General features: G+C 39.0%; 1 long non-coding RNA gene across 3 annotated transcripts in view; it reads left to right on the forward strand.

The window, feature by feature from the left end:
* Window positions 1-304: 304 nt before the first annotated feature.
* Window positions 305-22,208, forward strand: part of LOC119088928 — a 55,961-nt gene continuing 34,057 nt past the window's right edge. Inside the window, exons 1-3 of one of the 3 annotated variants that reach the window (XR_005092692.1) lie at window positions 305-513; window positions 602-761; window positions 4,761-4,809. This is a non-coding gene — a long non-coding RNA (uncharacterized LOC119088928). The remainder of the gene's footprint in view (window positions 514-601; window positions 762-4,760; window positions 4,810-22,208) is intronic. The other 2 variants (XR_005092691.1, XR_005092693.1) reach the window with 2 other exon arrangements.

Raw genomic sequence — 22,208 nt, forward strand, 5'->3', positions numbered from 1 at the left:
GTCCTGTAAAAAGGTATTTTAAAACTTACATTTTACTTTTCCATGAAAATAATTTTACATTTTAGCAGTAAGGGAAAAGTTTAAAGCAATTAAGGGGTAGTTAAATCTGAATTTTTACAATTATTAGCTTGCTACTCTCCTTCCCAATAGGAGTAGAAATTTACCTCTAATTTTAGTGATTTCTCAGAGCTAGTATTACCCAACCAGCAATGACCTTTTGCTTCTTTAATCTTTCAATTTTAGTTGGGCAATTGGGCATATATTTCCCAATGGCTAGGGCTCATGGCTTAGTAGAAGAGGTAGCCCAGTAAGTCAAAGTGTGAGGTGCCTCTATAATTCCACTGCAGCAGAATCCATCTGGTGTCACTTTGTTACCATAATTTTGTCTTGAAGCAAACACAACATCAAGACGGAAAAACAAGGAAAGTATATCTCTGGGTAAGAAAAGACACCATGAAGTAAAAGTTTATACATAAGACTTCAAAGAAGAAGGAGAGCAATGCTGGTTTCCAGGTAAATGACTACAGTTGTGAAAACTAACTTTGCAGGGTATTTGGTTGTGACTCTGCTCAGTTACTCTACTTTGCTTTGTTATTTCTAGGTTAGGTTTCTGCAACAAAATTTAAAAGGACCAGCTAAATAAATAATTCAATTTGTTATATCAAAACACACTGCTGACTCACAGATATACCTGGATATCTCAGGACAGTCTGAGTAGCTGGCTGTGTCACGTGTACAGTTGTGATCTTGTTCTATAGGAGGTCAGTGAAGTGGTGGGGATGGTGATGGCTTGCCTATCCTTCATGGCTTCTACTCATTGTCCTGAAAGATGATGTATAGCAAAGGTGGCAATAAAAAGATGAAGTAATATAAGTCATATTATTTCAATTCAGGTATGATCAATAAAGACCACTGTAGTTACTAGAGTTTATTCTTTTTATGTTTCATATAATATGTTATTCATAGTAGTTTAAGGAATTAATAGTTAACAGATCTTTCAAGTCTGATTTGAATGTCAATTCTTTTTACATATTAATACTATCTAAGTATTTGCTTTTCTCAACACTACACTATCTGAGAGGGTAAGGAAAAACAGTCATGGCCAGGACAGTAGCGCGCGCGCGCGCGCGTGTGTGTGTGTGTGTGTGTGTGTGTGTTTGACAGGTATATATTTGGCAGTGTATTTGAGGTACTGTTTGTGTTTGAAGTAACTTGCCTTTCTCTTCAGCTTCAACCAGAGCCCCTGGTTTCAGGAAACTCAGTTTCATCTGGGTTAATATTCACTTATCTTTGTTCTCATCAGGTAGAAAGATTAAGGGTTGGTGACTGGTGGTAGGTGACTTGGGTGACTCCTATACCATCCTGTGCAGTCTCTGTGCCACCCAGATCAAAGTGGATTCTATCTTGATCCTTAAAGCAAACGCTTGCATCTGGGTCACAGAGGTCAAGTAAACAGCTAGCTGGCTTATTTTTACTTTGAGCACCCATAAGTAACGTGCTCAGTTTTACCACCAAGCATATTGCTTCCTGGGTAAATGATCTTTCATCTGCCAAACAAGATCTGGAGCTTAAGTTGCAATTACTGGAAAGGCAGCCTTAATATTTTCCTTTCTCATGAAAATGAAAGCCAGAGAAACCCACATTTGCTGATTACACATCAACATTACAAATGTCTTGTGGTAAAGAAGGCTGAGCCTGGTTGTGCCACACAACAGTGCAGCCGAGGGCTGGGGACTGTGCAGTATTCCTGGGACTTAATTTATTTTTTGCTTTAGAAGGAAATTCTCTTTCCACTAAATTATGTCTCTGGGTGGGTGATTCATAAACAGAGGACCTGGAAATGGAATCCATCTCTTGAGCCTATTTACATTTTTAATCATATCCAGCTGCTCAGTTGCTGGAGGATTTTGGACTTTTTTCAAAGGCATCAAGAGCCTTATCTTTAGTGACTAAAACTTTAGATCATGGCCACAATAAAACATTGGTCAGTAAATAACTTAAACCATTTTTAAGAAGGTGGATGCTCCTTCTCAGTGCACAGGGAGCCCGTTTTTAGGTATTTTGAACTAAGGTTTGTACAGTTTTAAAACCCATTCCTCTGATGCAAAACAGCTGCAGCCCTGTTTTGAGTGACATAGACATTGCCCCCACCTCCCTCCCTGTCTTCTTACACTTTCCAGGCTCAGGGCAAAGGATTAAAAAACTTAGCAGTATCTTCTTGTCATGCACGTTCACAGCCATTACCTTTCCAGCCAACCAGCACTTTTAAAGAAAATGAATTTCAATTTACACTTAAGACCAATAGCCTAAAGATGGTCGGGAAACATTAACCTCTTAAGAATGTTGGAGTGGCTGAAAACACTCTTATAATGTAGACATTACTGAATCTCCAAACATGCTTTTTCTGCTGAATATGACCTTCACCAACACAGACTTGGCTAGTTAATACATGTTCAGTCCTGTTTGCTCTTAAAATTTATTATTATTATTTTTACTGTATGTGTTATGATTGTTTTACCTGCACTTATGTATGTGCAGGATGTATGTGCCTGAAATCCCTCAGAGTTCAGAAGAGGGCATCAGATACCCTGGAACTGGAATTGGGCTGGTTACAAGCCACCATATTGGTGGTCTACATTCATTATTCAGTAACATCTTAATGTTTTGCTACAGGATTTGCTCTTGAGAAGAGAACACAGTAATAATCAGTAAGGATTTAAACAATTATATAGGATTGCTTGTCATGCGAACTTGTCATTAGGAATATGCTCAAGAAGGGATTAATTCTGACTAGCAATACAGAATGCAGAGAAATGGCCTTCAAAGATAGGGAATGTAGCAGATATGGCTGGAAAAGAGTAAAAATTCAGCATATAGAATAGAATATCTTTTAAGGTTGTAAGGGTTAGGTGGGCATCAGGGAGCTTGTGATGTGGTGACAGTCCTGCATTTCATGAAGCGTCAGACATTAGGATGTAACAGAAACATTGAGAGGATCCTACAATATAGCAATAGCACGTAGAAACTATACTATCTTTGGGCTAGAAATATCAGAGCAAAGTGAAGTTCCAGGGCTAGAAGAATAAGGACTACTTATTGAAGGGTCCAGTTCTTAGTCTATGGCTAATCCTTCTTTGTAGATTAGAAGTTTATTTGTGTTGGCATAGTATAGGGGACTCCACTTTGGATTTTCCAGTTATACAGCATTTCTTGCCAAGCTCCCTTAACTCAGCAGACAGCAGACAGATAGTAAGTCACAGTGACTCCTGTTTATCTCTGGTTGTAAATGGGAGTCACATAAAAACCAAGTTGAGATGTGAAATAGAATCCAAACAGATAGACTGCTATTCCTCTAGCCAGTGTTTGAGCTTATTGAAATATTAAATGTGAGTTAATAAAATTGCTGAAAATTGAGTCTTTCCAGTGACTTCCAGGATGAATTTTCCCAACTATTTCCAGAATGAAATCTACTGCTATTTAGGCATCTTATACTTATTTTTTTAAATATTAAAAGAATAAAATAGACATAATTAGATCCGAAGACTGGAAAAAAATCACTGGGCTTTTAAACCTATGAAATGTTGTCACAGATAGAACTGATTTTTCTTTGTGGTTTTTTTTTTGTTAGAAGCATTTGAATGTTTTAAGAAAGTTGAAAAAAGTGAGAGACCATGACATCTAGGGGCACATATCTGATGCTATGGAGAAAATTCACAAAGAATTTTCTTTGATCTCTTTGTTAAGATAGGAAAGCCTCACTTTTGTGGGAAGAATACTGTGCAGAAAACAGTAGTAACAGGACATGACTGTAAGACAACACACACCAGAGTAGAACTGGAGAACATGACTATGAGGCAACAACCCACACCAGAGCAGAACTGGAGAACACGACTATGAGACAACCTGCACCAGAGGAGAACTGGAGACACGACTGTGAGACAACCTGTATGAGGGGAGAACTGGAGAACACCAGAGGAGAACTGGAGAACATGACTGTGAGACAACCTGCACCAGAGGAGAACTGGAGAACACGACTGTGAGACATCCTGCAAGAGGAGAACTGGAGACACAGCTGTGAGACATCCTGCAAGAGGAGAACTGGAGACACGACCGTGAGACAACCTGCATGAGGGGAGAACTGGAGAACATGACTGTGAGACAACCTGCACCAGAGGAGAACTGGAGAACACAACTGTGAGACAACCTGCATGAGGGGAGAACTGGAGAACACGACTGTGAGACAACCTGCATGAGGGGAGAACTGGAGAACACGACTGTGAGACAACCTGCACCAGAGGAGAACTGGAGAACACGACTATGAGACAACCTGCATGAGGGGAGAACTGGAGAACACGACTGTGAGACAACCTGCATGAGGGGAGAACTGGAGACACGACTGTGAGACAACCTGCATGAGGGGAGAACTGGAGAACATGACTGTGAGACAACCTGCACCAGAGGAGAACTGGAGACACGACTGTGAGACATCCTGCAAGAGGAGAACTGTAGCCCTCATCTCTCATGTGTGGAAATGGCATCTCTTGGGTTCTCTGGAGTAGATCCCTGAACTGCCCAGGGGATTAGATAATTCATCACCTGGTCTTAGCAAGTTCCTCAGGCAGGGTTAGAGAATACATGATCCTTCCAATGCTTGCCCATGCTGTGGACCATGTGCTACGTATGATTTACTGTGTTTATCACTATTACCATGGCAGTAAGTTCTTATCCTGTTTTATTTTTCCTTTTTTTTCTACCTCTAGCCACTGCAAGGCTGTGTTCAAAGCTGTTTATAGCTTAGGAGCAATAGAGGTGAGTAAGATGCTGGTGATGAAGGGAAATGGTCTACCGCTTAGATTAAGAGATGTAAAAATTTATTTGTCCTGTAAGCCTGGTGTAAGAAGAACTTTCTTTGTCAACAGAGATAAGGACACACAAACTCTGGTTTTATTTTATGAGTTTAAAAAGATAGGCAATGGTGCAATGACATAAAAGGTGGTGAAATAAAGGGCCATAGAAGGACTTTCCTATCTCGTGGAGAGGATGACTAAAAGTCAGTGTGACATTGTTGAGCAGGAGTCTCTTCCATGTTGTACACATTTCTAGTTCTGGCTAGATCAAGATTCATAAGCAGAGGTGTAAGGGTGCTCATTCTTAGGACAGCAGCACCTTTCTCATAACCTTGCAATTCATTTTCCAGGTGACATGGAATTGAATGATTAAATTAAGCCTCATGTCTAAACTCAGACCATCTTTTTTTAGCTCTTTATATTTTTAAAAATTAATTTTATTTTTATTCTTTGCAAAGTTCCTACATGTAGACAATATATCTTGATTACACCCATCCCTCAGTCCTTCTCTACAAGTCTCACAAGAACCCTCATCACATCTTTCTCCAATTTCATATCCTTCTAATTTTTAATTAATTAGAAAATTTTTACCTACTGAGTTCACCTAGTGCTGCCCCTATGCACATGGCATGGGGTCATCTGCTGGGGTGTGGGGAGCCTGCTAGTGACTACACTACCAAAGAAAATGACTTTCCCTCCCTAACAGCCACCCACTGCTAATATCAGCTCCTCATAGCATATATTCAGCCCCTAAAGATTTATCTTATTTTTATTTATATCTATGTGTGTATGTTTATATGCATGTATGTGTAGATGCCTGTGGAGGCCAGGAGATGGTGTCAGATCCCCTGGAGCTGGAGTTTAGAAGGTTGTGAGCTGCTTCATGTGGGTGATGGGAACTGAGCTCTGGTGCTCTGCAACAGCAGCAAGTATCCTTAGCCATTGGACCATCTCTCCAGTCCTGCAACCTGAACATGAATAGCTCAGGAAAATTATTTTCTACTGAAAACATTCTAAAATGATGTCAAATTTAGTAATGTTTAACACACAATTAATACAAGATAAGCATATTTTTTGAATTGGTGTTCCATTAGTTAAAACGTCAACCACAAAAAGTAAAATTTTGGTTTGTGTATTATTTCTGAAATGTAAGACTTTAAAAAAGCAAACTTTAATGTTCTTTTTATATTAAAGAATAAGAAGTCTCTGAGTGTACCAGAAAAGGCCTTTGAGAACCATATTTTCAGAATGAGTGACTGTTATGTGAGAACATTGTATGCATTGAGGTACAGTGTACATGTTAAATACATCAGCTATATCAGTTTTGGTTCCTAAAGGAGTATCTAGGATAAATTACATTATGTACCCTATTTACTTTTTTCATCACAGTTCTGCATATTGTGATCCCTAATAATCAACTTTTATTTTAGCAAACAGGCAGATTCCTTATATTTATTTTTGCATGTTTGTGTGGTGTATGTATACGTGTATATGCATGTTCATGTGTGGAGTGCACGTGGGTGAATACCAGAGGCTGTTGCCAGGTATCTTTCTTGATTGCTTTTCATCTTTTGTATCAAGGCAAGAACTCTCAATGAACTGAATATAAAGCTCATGTTTTCTGCTACTTTAGCTACCCAGCTTGCTCTGGGATCCCCTTGACTCTTTCCCCAAAGGTCTAAGATTGATGGGCCACCACACCTGCCCAGTGTTTATGTATTTATATGGATGTGGGGATCCACACTCTGGTCCCCCCAACTAGCCATCTCCCTAGCTTTGTTGATTAGCTTATTTTACTTTGCAGGAACAATAGTTTCTCATTTTAAGTTTGGCAGCTGTTGTGGGATATTTGATCACACTGTGAACCCCAAGACTGTGTTAATAAAGCCAAACTTGGGCCAGGAGGCAGAGCCAGCAACTAGTTGACAGGAATTAGCCATAGAGAGTATGAGGGAGCCAGGAAGAGACAAAGAGAGACCCAGAGGAAGTAGTAGAGAAGAACTTGGAGTTTGGTGGTCTTTTTGGTTTGAGCCAGCCAGAGAGATGCTCTCTTGCTGGGTCACTGGCCAAAAAGGAAGGTCAACTGGTTGCTTTTTGGCCTTTCTGAGCTATCAGGTGTTCACTCCAACATCTGACTCCCAGGTCTTTTTTGGTAGATGGAATGATAGAGACCTAGTTAAAAGTGACATTTGGTGGTAGTGGCAGAACAGATGCTGATTGGACTGGAAGTCCTGCCAGGCCTTGGCCTGAGCAGTGGGTCATGGACTGTGGGGATGCAGACAGTAGCTAAACTAGCCATAGATTTAGGTTTAGTCTCTAAGCTGATGGTAAGTCAACAGCCAGCCTCTGCCAAAATAGGGTAAATCAGAGGCACTTAGATGCTTTTATACCATTTCCAACATGAACAGAGGAAACAACGTAAGTGTCTGTTCTCTATGATTCTCTCTGCTACACCACCTCAGAGCCTGTGCAACTTCAAGTATCAATCTCAATTCCATGTATAGAACACATGTCAGATATAGTGCATTAAACACAGGGGTGGGGGTTTGATTCTAATCTTAAATGCCATCTTAAAGTGTTTAGCCAAAATTGAATATTAAGGCAATATCAGTGCTTTGAAATATATTTCAAAAATTGTTTAAAAAAATCTTTGATTCTATTCTAGGTCTCTCAGTCATCCAGCCTGTGGGTCTTGGTGCTCCAGACAGTGTCAGGGGTGGGCTTACTCTCCTGGCATGGGCTTTAGGCTAGAACAAAAATGTCAATGTAATGATGCCTTATTGTCTCTCAGCTGTCACCAGAGAGGCTTCACCCAGCCACTGATGGAAACAGATGCAGATTCATAGCAAAAACATTAGGCAGAGTTTGGGGGAATCCTGAAGAAGAGGGAGAGAAAAGATAGTTGGAACCAGAGGGGTCAAATACATGGCAAGAAAACTCACAGAATCATCTAACCTGGGCTCACAGAGGCTCACAGAGTCTGAACTGACAACTAGGGAGTCTGCATGGGACTGACCTAGACATTTTGCATATATGTGACAGTTGTGTAGCTTGGTCCTCTTGTGGGACTCCTAACAGTGGGAGCAGGAGCTGTCTCCTACTCTTTTACTGGCTTTTGGGACCCTACTCCTCATACTGGGTCACCTTGCCCAGTCTTACTACATGGGGAGGTGCTTAGTCTTACTACAGTTTGGTATGCCATGTTTTGTTGCTATCCATGGAAGACCTGCCCTTTTCTGAAAAGAAATGGAGGAGGAGTCAATTGGGGGGTGGGAACAGGGTGGGAGTGGAGAGGAGAGATTGGGAGGAGAAAAGGGAGGGTAAACTTCAGCAGGGATATAGAATAAATCAATAAATTTAAAAAAGAATTATTTGTATATTACTAAAAGTAAAATCTTTGAAGCTTGAGAACTGATATTTTCCCTGACTAACAACTTACCTCTTTAGCCATCCTTAATAAACTCACATTTTAACTAAGCAACTTAATGATTAAAAAAATTCTTATAACGTTAAGAAATTAGCTTCTGAGGGAAGTAGGCAGTCTGTCTGCAAATCTTCATCTCTCCCTCTGCTCCTCCAAATCCAACCCCCAGTCTCATCCTTCAGAACCCACTCGTATCTACAGCTCTGTAGCAGACCAACTGCTGCACCTGCTTTCCTCCACTGCCCCATCTCTAGTGGATCACACAGATCTACCTACCCAGTATGTCAGCTTTTTGTTTTATCTTATTATAACTTATTTTGTTATATTTTATTTTTGTCCCATAAAAGTCTATTTGTTCTTTAGTGAGTGATAAAAAGGGAGGTAAAGAGGAATCAGAAGGAGTAGAGGGAGAGGAAACCATAATCAGGATATATTATGTGGGAGAAAAAAAATCTATTTTAAATAAAGGAAAGGATAATAGTTTGAAAGGTGGCACTCATTTGAAAGTGGTAGGCTATATTTTATAGGCAAACATTTTGTTGGTTAAATGCATGTTTACAGTATATGGCTGCTTTTTGTTTCATTTAATGAGAAAATTTATTGTCAGTACTGATACTTATTAAAACTCTAGGGCTAAACTATTTCCTATTTAAAAACTAATGCTGAAATGCTTTGAGTTCTTTTTTAAAAAAAGAAAGAAAGAAAAAAGAGAAAAAAATTAGCCTCTTCAGTCAACATTCTAGCAATGAAAGGGTAAGGGTTTCACAAGTCCCCAACCCAAACTGGGGAGCTATGGACAATTAATGGCTAGTTGAAGAAGTGTAACCTTTAAAGGATAAATCCTTTAGGATATATCCTTAGAAAGGTCGACTGCATTCACTGGCTGGTTCTACATCCAGTAGCATACAGACAGCACAAATTGGAATTAGTGTGTTATATTCTGTAAAAAAAAAAAAAAAAAAAAAAAAAAAAAGAGGACACAAAATAATAAATACTTTCAGTAAAGTAGCAGAATGTAAAATTAACACACAAACATCGGTAGTCTTCATACATACACATGAAAAACATACTTAGGAAGAAATTAGGAAAACAATATTTTTAACAATAGCCTCAAAATATCTTGAAATAACTCTAACTAAGTGTAAAAGACAAAGTTTACCTGTAAACCCTACTTGTTCAAGGACTTAATAACTTTCTGGGATTCTGGGAGCTATAGTTATTGGGAAATAACAAGCCATATGTTTTTAGTTTTCTAAACAAATTTGTTTATACTGGATGTGCTTGATTGGATGTAGGCAGGGAGTAAATGGGCAGGAAATATGTCAGAATATATATCCTTGCTTTTGATTGGATATGATGGGAAATACAATGAATTGTGGGTTTGCCCTTTTAAACCCCTGCAAAATGTGATTCATGGTGAACATTCCTTGGGAACCCAGGGGTTGACCTGGCCAGAGTCCATAAACCTGGCCAGTATTTAATTAAAGCTTGCTCCAAACTTGGCTCAAAACTGTGGAACTGGTTCAGACCCGTGCAAGCCCTGCGCATGATGCCTCAGTCTCTGTGAGTTCATATGAGCTTTGACCATGTTGGTTTGATCATGTTGTTTTCTTGGTGTTCTCCATTCCCTCTGGCTCTTCAGTCTTTCTGCCTCCTCTTCTGTGGGGTTCCCTGAGCCCCGAGGGGGAAATTTGATAGACACATCCCTTGTAGGTTTTAGTGTTCCAAGGTTTCTCACTCTCTGAATAAGATCTGCCTGTGGGTCTCTGTATTTGTTTCTATGTGCTGCAGGAGGAAGCAGATGTAACTCAGTTCTGAGATTGGAAGCTTCATTTGGTGGCAAGATGTCCAGTTGAAACTCTGTATCCCTCATTATTTGGTTATTTCAGTTAGATCACCTTCATATATGTATATATTTAAGGACACTTGTACTGTATTAGGCTTCAATGCTGCCCCTCAAGAGGCCCTTAATTTAGCTGTCTCTCCTTGTATTCCCTTCCTTATTCTCTGATACTCCCCCCCTCCCCAATTGATTCTCCTTTTCCAGCCCCCATCCACCCATCACTATCTATTCTATTTAGCTTTCCTGATAAGATCTATCTGCACCCCCTCCCCAGACCCTTACTGTAGCTCTACCCCTTGTGGTTCTATGGATAGTCACCTCAGCTAATATCCAAATAGAAGTGAATACATGCCATATTTGTCTTTCTGAGTCTGGGAAAACTCACTCAGATTTTTTCTCCTAGTCTATCCACTTACCTGCAATTTTTATGATTTCAGCTATTTTTTTTTAAAGTGGCTGGATAATACTCCATTATGTAACTGTGCCACATTTTCTCTATCCATTCCTCTGTTGAAGGACATCTAGGTTGTTTCCAATGCCTGGATATTATGAATAAAGCAGCAGTAAACATGATTGAGCAAGAGTCTCTGTGGTAGGATGAAGTATCCTCTGGGTATATGCCCAAGAGTGGTATAGCTTGATCTTGAGGTAGACCAAGTCCCATCTTCCTGAGGAACAATAAGACTGATTGACATAATGGCTCTATAAGTTTTCACTCCCACAAAAAATGAATGAGTTTTCCTATTACTTCATATCCTCACCAGCATAAGCTGTCACTTGATATTATCTTGATATCAAGATATATTATTCTTTCATGACAGTTAGCGTGTTCAGCCATCTGATCACCAGAGTAGGCCAGCTCAGGCACTCTTTTGACCATTGCCAATAGCCTATAGTGGAGGTATCTTTGTGGATTTCTGGGGACCTCTTCTTCTTCTTCTTCTTCTTCTTCTTCTTCTTCTTCTTCTCCTCCTCCTCCTCCTCCTCCTCCTCCTCCTCCTCCTTCTTCTTCTATTTCCATGGGGTCTTCATTTATCATGGTGTCTCTTTTCTTGTTCTCCCACTATTCCTGATCCAGCTGGGATCTCCACTCCCCTAAGCTCGCTTTCCCCAAACCCTTGCCCTTCATCAACCCCCTTACCCCCAGTTTGCTCATGTAGATCTCATCCATTTCTCCATCACTGGGAAATCCCTGTGTCTTTCTTAGGGTCCTCTTTACTAGGTAGCCTCTCTGGAGTTGTGAGTTGCAGTCTGGTTAAGCAGATATAGAGATCCATGGCCAAACCCCAGGTGGAGCTCCAGGAGTCCAATCGGTGAGACAGAGGAGGGATTGTATGAGCAAGAGATATTGAGACCATGATTGAAAAAAGCACAGGGACAAATAGCTAAACTAGTGGAAACACATGAACTGTGAACCAATGGCTGAGGAGCCCCCATGGAACTGAACCAGGCCCTCTGGATAAGTGAGACAGTTGATGAGCTTGAACTGTTTAGGAGGCCCCCAGGCAGTGGGACCAGGACCTGTCCTTGGTGCATGAACGGGCTTTTTGGAACCTAGGGCCTATGCTGAGACACTTTGCTCGGCTTTGGTGCAGGGAGGAGGGGACTGGACCTGCCTCAACTGAATCTACCAGGCTGGGCTGATTCCCCAGCAGAGACCTTGCCTTGGAGGAGGTGGAAATAGGGGGTGGATTGGGGGGGGAACTGGGGAGTTGGAGGAGGGAGGACAGAGGAATCAGTGGCTGATATGTAAAATTAAATTAATTATAAAATAAAAATATTTATTAAAAAGATATTATTCTTGATATTATCCATTCTAACCAGTGTATAATGAAATCTCAAAGTAGCATTGATTAGCATTTCCCTGATGGCTAAGGATATTGAATATTTTTTAAAGTGTTTAAAGTTTAAGTGTTTAGGTTTAAGCATTTGTCAGCCATTTTGAGAATTCTCTGTTTAGATTTGTATACAATTTTTTTTATTGAGTTATTTGTTATCTTGATATCTAGTTTTCTGAGTTTTCTATATAATTTGAATACTAGTCCTCCAGTAGATGTAGAGCTGGTAAAAACCCTTTTCCATTTTATAGGCTGCTGCTTTATCCAAATGATAGTGTGTATTGGCCTACAGAAACTTGTCAGTTTCATGAAGTCCCATTTATTAATTGTTTATCTTAGTGGTTTTGCCATTGATGTTCTACTAAGAATCTTTTGCTATCTTAATGAGTTCAAGGCTATTACCCACTTTGTTTTCTATCAGGTTCAGTGTATCTGGTTTTATGTTGAGATCTTTGATCCATCTGGAGTTGAGTTTTGTGCAGGGTAATAAATATTGGATCTATTTGGATTCTTCTAAATGCAGCTATCCAGTTTGACCATTTGTTGAAGATACTGTTTTTTTATTGTCTGTTTCTTGTTCCTTTCTCAAAAATCAGGTGGCCATAGGTGTATGGATTTATGTCTGAATATCCAATTCAATTCCATTGATCAGCTCATCTGTTTTTGTCCTATATCATGTCACTATTATTACTTTAGCCCTGTAATACAGCTTGAATTTGGGGATGATGATACCCCCAGCAGTTCTTTTTATTTTTTAAGATTGTTTTAGCTGTCCTGATTTTTGTGTGTGTATGCATGTACATGTGTATATGTGTGTATTTCCATATGGAAGATTGCCCTTTCAAGAAGTATGAAGATTTGTGTTGTAATTTTAATGGGAATTGCATTAAATCTATAAATTGATTTTGATATAATGATTACTTTTATTATATTAATCCTACTGATCCATGAGCATGGGAGATCTTTTCATCTTCTGATATCTTCTTCAATTTCTTTCTTCAAATACTTGAAGTTTTATCATATACATTTTCCACTTGCTTGATTGGAGTTATTCCAAAATATTTTATATTATCTGAGGGTGTTATGAAAAATGTTGTTTCCCTGCTTTTCTTCAGTCCATTTGTCATTTGTATGTAGAAGGGCTACTGATTTTTGTGAGTTAATTTTAAATTCACCTACTCTGCTGAAAGTGTTTATCAGCTGTGTGATTTTCCCTGTGTAATTTTTAGGGTCACTTTGTGTATACTATTGTATCATCTGCAAATAGTGATACTTTGACTTCTTCCTTTACAGTTTGTATCTCCTTGATCTCTTTAAGTTGTCTTATTGATCTAGCTAAGACTTCAAGTATGATATTGAATAGGTATAGGTATGTAGAGTAGACAACCTTGTCTTGGTCCTGATTTTAGTGGTATATGTTTTAAGTTTCTCTTTATTTAAGTTGATGCAGGCTGTGGGCTTTATTTAAACTGCCTTTATTATATTTGGGTATGTTCCTTGAATTTTTAATCTTTCCAGAACTTTTATCATGAATGGGGTGTTAGATTTTGTCACAGATGTTTTCTCTATTTAATGAGATGACCATGTGGGTTTTGTCTTTCAGTTTGTATATATTGTAGGTTACATTTATTGATTTATGTATGTTGAACCATCCTTGCATTTCTAGGATGAAGTCTACTTGATCATGATGGATGATCTTTTTGATGTGTTCTTGGATTCAGTTTGTGAGGTTTTTTTTTTTTGAGGATTTTGTATGTATATTCACAAAGGAAATTGGTTTGTAATTCTTTTTGTTGAATCTTTATGTGGTTTAGGTATGATAGTAATTGTGGCCTCATAAAATGAATTGGGCAATGTTTCTTCTCTTTCAATATTGTGAAATATTTGAGGCATACATATTGGCATTAACTTCTTTCAAAGTCTGGTAGAATTCTCTGCTAAAACCACCTGGCTCATTTTCTGGTTAGGAGGGAGTTTTAATGACTACTTCTATTTCACTAGAGATCTGTTAAAATTGCTTATCTGATCTTGATTTTACTTTGGTAAGTGATATGTATTGAGAAAATTATCTATTTCTTTTAGATTTTCCAATTTGTTGGGGTTATAGGTTTTTAATGTATGCTTATGAATGTCTGGATTTTCTCCATGTCTGTTGTTATGTCCACCTTTGTAGATGAATTGCTAAATAGTCTTATTAAATAAAACACACAGAACCAGGTATTGGGGTGAATGCTGAAAGATCAGAGAAATAGGAACAGCCACAAGCTAACCTCACCTCACCAACACCTCAGCTTCCAAAGCAAGCTACTTCCTGTCTACCCACACCTATATGCCTTTCTGTTCTGTTCTCTCATTTGCTCTCTCAGCCCAGCTACATCACTTCTTCTTCTTCCCCAGCTCCGTCACTTCCTGTCTGTCTGTACAGACCTCCAGACCTGTATGGTTGATACTGGGATTAAATGCATGTGTCACCATTCCTGGCTCTGTTTTCCAGTGTTGCCTTGAACTCACAGAGATCCATACAGATCCCTGCCTGCCAAGTGATAGAATTAAAGGCATGTGCTACCATTGCCTGACTTATATGTCAATATAGTGGCTGGCTTTTCCTCTGATCCTCAGATAAATTTTATTGGGGGACACAGTATATTGAGGGACACAATACATTACCACACACCTTTTCATTTCTGAATTTGTTAAGTTGTATATTCTTTCTTTGCCTTTTAGTTAATTTGGATAAGGGTTTGTCAATCTCTGACTTTTTGATGAAACAAACTCTGTTTCATTGATTCTTTTTTTTTTTATTAATTTTAGATCTGAATTTAATTATTTCTTGCCACCTTCTTCTTTTGAGTGTAATTTATTTATTTTCTTAATTTTTTATGTAGGCACTGAGTACTATGAACTTGCCTATTAGAAATGTCTTTATTGTGTCCACAAGTTTAGGTATGTTATATATCCAGTTTCACTCAATTCTGGGAAGTCTTTAATTTTCATCTTAATTTTGCTTTCACCCATTTTTTCATTCAGTGGTGAGTTGTTCAGTTTCCATGAAATTGCAAGTTATCTGTTGTTTCTGTTGTTGTTGATAGCCAACTTTAATCTGTGGTGGTCTGATAGGATTCAGGCAGCTATTTCAATTTTCTTGTATTTGTTGAGACTTGCTTCATGTCCAATTATGTGGTAAGGTAAGCAAGCTCCATAAGGTACTGTAAAGAAGGTATATTCCTTTTGTTTAGGTGAAATATTCTGTAAATAGCTCTTAGGTCTGTGGTGATATTGTTTTACCCAAAATATTGTGCACCCTAATAAATTTATCTGGGGTCAGAGAACAGAACAGCCACAATATTAAACATAGAGGATAGGCAGTGGTAGCACACACCTTTAATCTTAGCATTCCAGAGGCAGAGATCTGCCTGGATCTCTCTGTGTTCAAGGATACAGCCAAGCATGGTGACTCACATCTTTAGTCCCAGAAAGTGAGCCTTTAATCCCAGGGAGTGATGGCAGAAAGCAGAAAGGTATATAAGGTGAAGACCAGAAACTAGAAGCTTTTGGCTGGTTAATCTTTAGGCTTCTAGCAGCAGTTCAGCTGAGAGCCATCCAGATGAGAACATAGAGGCTTTCAGTCTGAGGAAACAGGATCAGCTGAGGAGTTGGTGAGGTGAGGTGGCTGTGGCTTGTTCTGCTTCTCTGATCTTCCAGCATTCATACCAATAATTGGCACTGGGTTTGCTTTTATTAATAAGACCTTTTAAGATTCGTGCTACATAGGTCCATTTGGTTTATGACACCAGTTAGCTCCATTATTTCTCTGCTTAGTTTTTGTTTGGATGATCTGCCTATTGGTGAGATTGGGGTTTTGAAATCTCCCACTATCAGTGTGTGTGTGTGTGTGTGTGTGTGTGTGTGTGTGTGTGTATGTATGTATCAATATGCAATTTAATCTGTCATAGTGATTGTTTTATGAAGTTGGATGCCTTTGTATTTGGTGCATAGCTGTTAAGAACTACAATGTCTGCTTGGTGGATTTCCCCCTTGACGAGTATCTGTCTTGTGTCCTTCCCCATTTCTTCTAATTAGTTTTGGTTTGATGTTTATTTAGTTGTATATTAAGATGGCTACACTAGCTTGCTTCTTAGGTTCATTTGATCATAATGCATTTATCCATTCTTTTACACAGAGGCAATGTCTTAAGGTGTGTTTCTAGGATGTAACAGAAGGATGGATCCAATTTTTGCATCCATTCTGTTAATCTGTGTCCTTTTATTGGGGAATTGAGACCATTGATATTGAGAGCTATCAAAGAGCAGTGTTTGTTGATTCTTATCGTGTGTGTTTGTGTGTGTGTGTGTGTGTGTGCGCGCGCGCGCGCGCGCGCGCGCGTGCGTGCGTGCGTGCGTACGTGCGTGCGCGCGCCTCCCCTCTTGATTTTCTGGTATGGGATTATCTATTTCCTGTGTTCTCTTGGGTGTAGTTAACCTGTTTAGGTTGTAGTTTTCTTTCTAGAGTCTTCTGGAGGGCAGGATTTGTAGATAAATATTGTTTACATTTGACTTTATCATGGAATGTCTTATTTCCTCCATCTATTATGATCGAAAGTTTTGTTGGGTATGGTAGTCTGGTATGATGTTTGCCATCTCTTATGTGATCTCTTAGAGTCTGTGGTATATCTGTCACATCTGTCCAGGTCCTTCTTGCTTTTAGAGTCTCCATTGAGAATCAGGTCTTTTTATTTTTCTGTGTAGCCCTGGCTGTCCTGGAACTCACTCCATAGATCAGGCTGGCCTTGAACTCGTGGAGATCCTCCTGCTTCTGCCTCCCAAGTGTTGGATCAAAGATATGTGCCATCACTGCCCCAATATGAGAATCAAGTGTAATTCTGTCTGTGAGCTCTGTCTTTTTATCTTACTTTTTTTTCTCTTGCAACTTTTAATATTTTTCTATGTTCTGTATGGTTAGTGTTGTGACTATTATGTGCTGAGGGGACTTTCTTTTCTGCTCATATCTATTTCATTATTGGTATGCTTCTTATATCTTGATAGGCATCAGATTCTTTAGGTTAGGGAACTTTTCCTTTTTGATTCTGTTAAAAATATTTGCTCTGCCTTTGACCTAGGATTATTCTCCTTCCTCTATTGCTATTATTTTTAGATTTGGTATTTTCATAATGTTCCAGATTTCCTAGATTTTTTTTTGTCAGAGTATTTTTAGATTTAACACTTACTTTGACCAAAGTATCCATTCTATTGTGTTTTCAATGTCCAACACAATCTCTTCTATCTGTTGTATTCTGTTGGCCAGGCTTGCCTCTGAGGTTCCTGTTCAATTTCCTAAATTATTCATTTACAGGTTTCTCTCAGTTTGGGTTTTCTTTATTGATTCTATTTCTACTTTTAAGAGTTGTGTAGCATGAATCTTAAAAGTTCTTATTAATAAAATCAAACCTGGAGCCAAGTATTGGGATGAATGCTGGAAGGTCAGACAGACAGAACAAGCCATAGCTAACCTCACCTGGCTAACTTCTCAACTGATCCTGTTTCCTCAGACTGGAAGCTTCTGTGTCCTCATCCCAATGGCTTTCAGCTGAACTGCTGCTCAAAAGCCTGAATGGAGGGGAAACCAGCCAAATGCTCAACCAGGCCAAATGCTTCTAGTTTCTGGTCCTCACGCCTTATATACCTTTCTGCTTCTACCACCACTCCCTGGGATTAAAGGCTTACTTTCTGGGATTAAAGGCGTGATGAGTCACCATGCCTGACTGTATCCTTGAACACATGAATTTCTGCCTCTGAAATGCTAGGATTAAAGGCATGTGCTACCACTGCCTATCCTTTATGTTTAATATTGTGGCTGCTCTGTCTCTGACCCCAGATAAGTTTATTAGCATGCACAATATTTGGGGGAATACAATAACACAGTATTGGACTGTTTTCTTCCACTGTTTGTTTGTGTTTTTATAGATTTCTTTAAAGGAATTATTCATTAATTCTTTAAGGACTTCTGTGATATTCATAAAGGCTGTTTTAATGTCTTTTTCTTGTTCTTATGCTATGTTGGAATATCCAGGTCCTGTTGTGGTAGGGTTGCTGGGATCTAGTGGAGACATATTGTTCTGCCTGTTACTTATTTATTTTAGCGTCACTTAATTGTTTTATTTATTTTCTATTTTTTGTTGAAAATAGATTCTTCTCTCATACAATACATCCTGACCACAGTTTCTCCTCTCTTTATTCCTCCCAGCTTTTTGCCGCCTTCCCTCTGCCCTGGATCCACTCCCTCCTCCACCTCCCTTCAGAAAAGAGCAGTCTTCCAAGAGACAGCAACCAAACATGACAAAACAAAATATAGTAAGACAAAGCAAAAGCCCTCTTACATACCAAGGCTGAACAAGGCAACCCAACAGGAGAAAAAGAGTCCCAAGAGCAGGCAAAGGAGTCAAAGACACACCTGCTATCACAAAAGCATCAAGCTAACAGCCACTAGGTATAAGCAGAGGACCTGCTACAAACCCCTGTAGACCTCATGCTTGCCACTCCAGTCTCTATGAGGCCATATGAGTCCTGCTTAGTTGATTCAGTGGGTCCTGTTCTCTTGGTGTCCTTCATCCCCTCTGACTCTTACAATCATTCTGCCCTCTCTTCTGTGGGATTTCCTGAGGGAGGGACCTGATGCAGACATTGTTTAGACTCTCTCTTCGTGTCCTGCCTGTTATTGATTGTGTTTTTATTTTGGCACCTGGGCATCAGGACTTGGGAAGATTGTAGTTCTAGGTGCTGATATCCATTCTTGTCTTTGTTGGGTGGGTATTTTGTTCCTTGGTTTCTTTTTTCTTTCTGGTTCTTAGGAGAATGTGGTGACTATGTGTTGCCTGGTAGGAAATTCTTCTGGGATCCTGATAGTTTTGGCCACTGGGGGTTCCAGTAAAGTGTGTATTTATAGGTATTGTTAGATCACACTTATGAATGTGATCGGCTTTGGGTTGAGATTTAAGAGGTACACATGAGGGTGGGAAGCAGGTTGTTCCATCAAGTGTCTATTTAGTCCACTGGAAATGGAGACAGGTCATGAGGAGAGGGCACATCAGAAGGTCTGCAACATAGCTGGGGATGAGTCTAGATTGGACTTACAGGGGTGGAGGTAGAGGTAAAGACCTATGGTTAGCCCATGGGCTTTGCTGACCTATTAGTTCCCAGGGAGTACCTGCTGGGTTTGGGGGCTGGGAAAAAGCAATATGTGGTGAAGGTTGGCTAGAAGGAGAAGATCTGTGTGATCTCCTGGAGATGCGGTAAATGGGGCAAGGGAACCTGCAGCAGGTTTTCTGCCACAGAACTTTGGATGAGATTGGGGGATTGGATTTGGAAGAGCTGAGAGGTGATGATCTGCAGGTAGCCTACCTGATTCACTGGCAGGAGTGTCCTGTGGCTTCTCAGCAACAGTCCTATCCTAATTAGAAATGTAGGAATAAATCCACCCAAGGTGATGAAATTTTCTCAGTGAAAAATTATAAAACACTGAAGAAATAGAAAATATTAGATGGAAAAATCATCACGTGTTCATGGATACTGAGAATTAATATTGTTAAAATTCCCATTAAAAGCAATAAATTTTGTACAACCCCTATTAATTAAAAAGACATCCATAAAACTAGAAGAAATTAAAAATTCACATGGAAACATAGCAGATCTTAAATAGTCAATTCAATATTAAGCATAAAAAAGCAGTATTAGATGTCAAAATATAATACAGACAGTTACCCAAACAACATAGGCATGAAAATAGACACAACAGAGGACTCAAAAATAGGTATGGGTATGTGCCAAAAATTGAATCTTGGAAAAGATACTATTTTCAAAATATGCTGCTGTGTAAACTGGATATCTCTGTGTAGAAAATAGAAAATAGACCCTTGTTTTTCATCCTATATAAAAATATAAGCTCAAAGTTGGTAAAAGACCTTGAAGACTTGAGACTTGAAAACTTCTCAGCATTGTCCTTCAGTAAGTATTATCCAGGGCCTGATCACTTACAGGTGTGCAGAATGCCCAGCAGAAAGAGCAATAAAGAGATTTTACTTGGCAGGATCTCAGAAGACAGGAGTTTCTGTGTGAATGGAAGAATGATTCTCATTTGGACAAGTGGAAGCTGGGAAGGTTTCCTATCTGTGGATCCCTAGTCTTCAGGATTTATGTTGAGGTTCTCTTTCCCCTTTGACTTGAATATTTGGTCAGAAGTCAACACGTAGTTCCCTCTCTAACTCTAGAGGTTAGCCTGGTTTGTGGTGTAGAAGATGACTAATAAATATTTGTTGAAAGGAATCTTTGTAGTAACTGAGCTGTAATTCTTGGGACTGAAAGAATATTATATGAATTACAAGAGTCATATATTCCCTGCTGAGATATTAATGTCTGCTCAACGAGAACACAAGGGCATCTTTCTGGGGAGAGAGTGAGGTAATACAGAAATTAATTTTGGCATGAAATGATCCAGAACATTTTGTGGCATTCTGATGTTAGTGCCAAGTGTAGCATATGAAAACTATTTTTTTACAGTATGTCAGCACTCACAAAATGTGAAGTCATTGCATTTGCTACTAATTGATCTCCAAAATTTACCTCTGGACCAATCCTAACTTCAATGACATAGGTGTGAGTTCAAGAAATAAATCTTGTTTGTACAGATGTCTTAGGAGCCCACAGGGAAGAACCTTATGAGTCAATAAGCCTTGTTCTTGAAATTGAATTTCAAATATCTACATACCCTGAAGCACACCAGCACAGCAACTGTAAAGAGAAAAAAATTTGTTTACATTTGTACATAAATAAGCTGGAAATATATTCATAAAAATCATATAAATTATAACAATACAGTTAAAAAATCAAAGTAAATTCTAAATGGTCTACTGCATTGAGATAAAATTTTCTGTGACTGAATAAAATAAATATTCTGCTAATAGTCTCAGAAAAATGTAAACTAATATGTCTTTATGAATATACACAGAATCATTGGCTATGTTTAGGTATTTTCCATGTTTTCTACTCATTACCTTAGTTCTTTATACAAACTCTGTGGTGTAGAATCTATTTTTAAAACAGGATCTCTCTGTGTACCCCAGACTGGTTTTGAACTTGTGACCTTAGGATTGTAGGTTTGTGCCACCACACTAAACTGGATTTCTTTTCTGCAGTCCCACATTATGAAGGCTCAGAGGTGCAGTCACTTGTTCTGTGACACAGACAAAGCCAGAGCCTGTATTTACTCTTTTTGTGTTTGTTTTAAACTATTATTTTCAAAAGTTAGCACAGAAAATAATGCATCTTATTATACCATTTTCAAAACACACTTTATTCTTATCTATTTCTCTCCACTCCCCTTCCTCCCCCCTAACCCTTCATTGCTGGTCTCCTTCCTTCCTACTAATAGTTCCCTTCTGTGTTCATAGCACATGGATTCACAGTTTCTCTTCTTTCTATCCCCCTTAAGGTCTTCCTCTCTTATGATCTCCTTTGTAGTTCATGACCTCCACCTGTGTGTGTGTGTGTGTGTGTGTGTGTGTGTGTGTGTGTGCATTTAAACCTAGGATTCACAGGAGAGTTTGAGAGGGTGAGATCATGTTGGTACATGATCTCATGTTATTTCTATTCAGTGCTGCAAAGTGAATGTAATACACTGAAAAACTATAGTACTGCATAGTCAGTAATATAAACAAAAATTATCTCTCACTCTTACTCTTTACAAAAAATGTGGTAAACATGGATTCCAAAGACATTGCCAATTCACCTTTTTTAACCTCAGCATGTGTCATTCATACAACTGACAGCTTGGGACTTTTATCTGACACTTCCCCTCCAACTGTCCTGTTTGGTTTAGCAGCACTCTATCACATTTAGCATTGAAAATCAAAACATTTCTGATTCAGACAAGCAGGACAGTAGCCTCTCAACTTTTACTTCATTGCCTCTCAGCACACACCATGCTTAGATTATAATAATTTTTTCATAATGTAAAATTCCATGAATTAGCTGCTGTATTATGTGAAGTGTCATTACTATACTGGGAAGTTACTCTGGAAATTCTTTCTCTGAGACTTTCCTTAATCTTGTTTTCACATGGATGATACTGTCACACCATGACTCTGCAGTCATACCTCCCATAAGATTCAACTTTCTTCACGATTACAAATGGACCAGACAGATTCATGTCCTTCAACCAAACTGCTTCTTCCCAGAGCTTAGGCCCAAGATAATCACAAGAAATAG

This window comes from Peromyscus leucopus, chromosome 13 (assembly GCF_004664715.2).
Source record: "Peromyscus leucopus breed LL Stock chromosome 13, UCI_PerLeu_2.1, whole genome shotgun sequence".
Lineage (NCBI taxonomy): Eukaryota > Metazoa > Chordata > Mammalia > Rodentia > Cricetidae > Peromyscus > Peromyscus leucopus.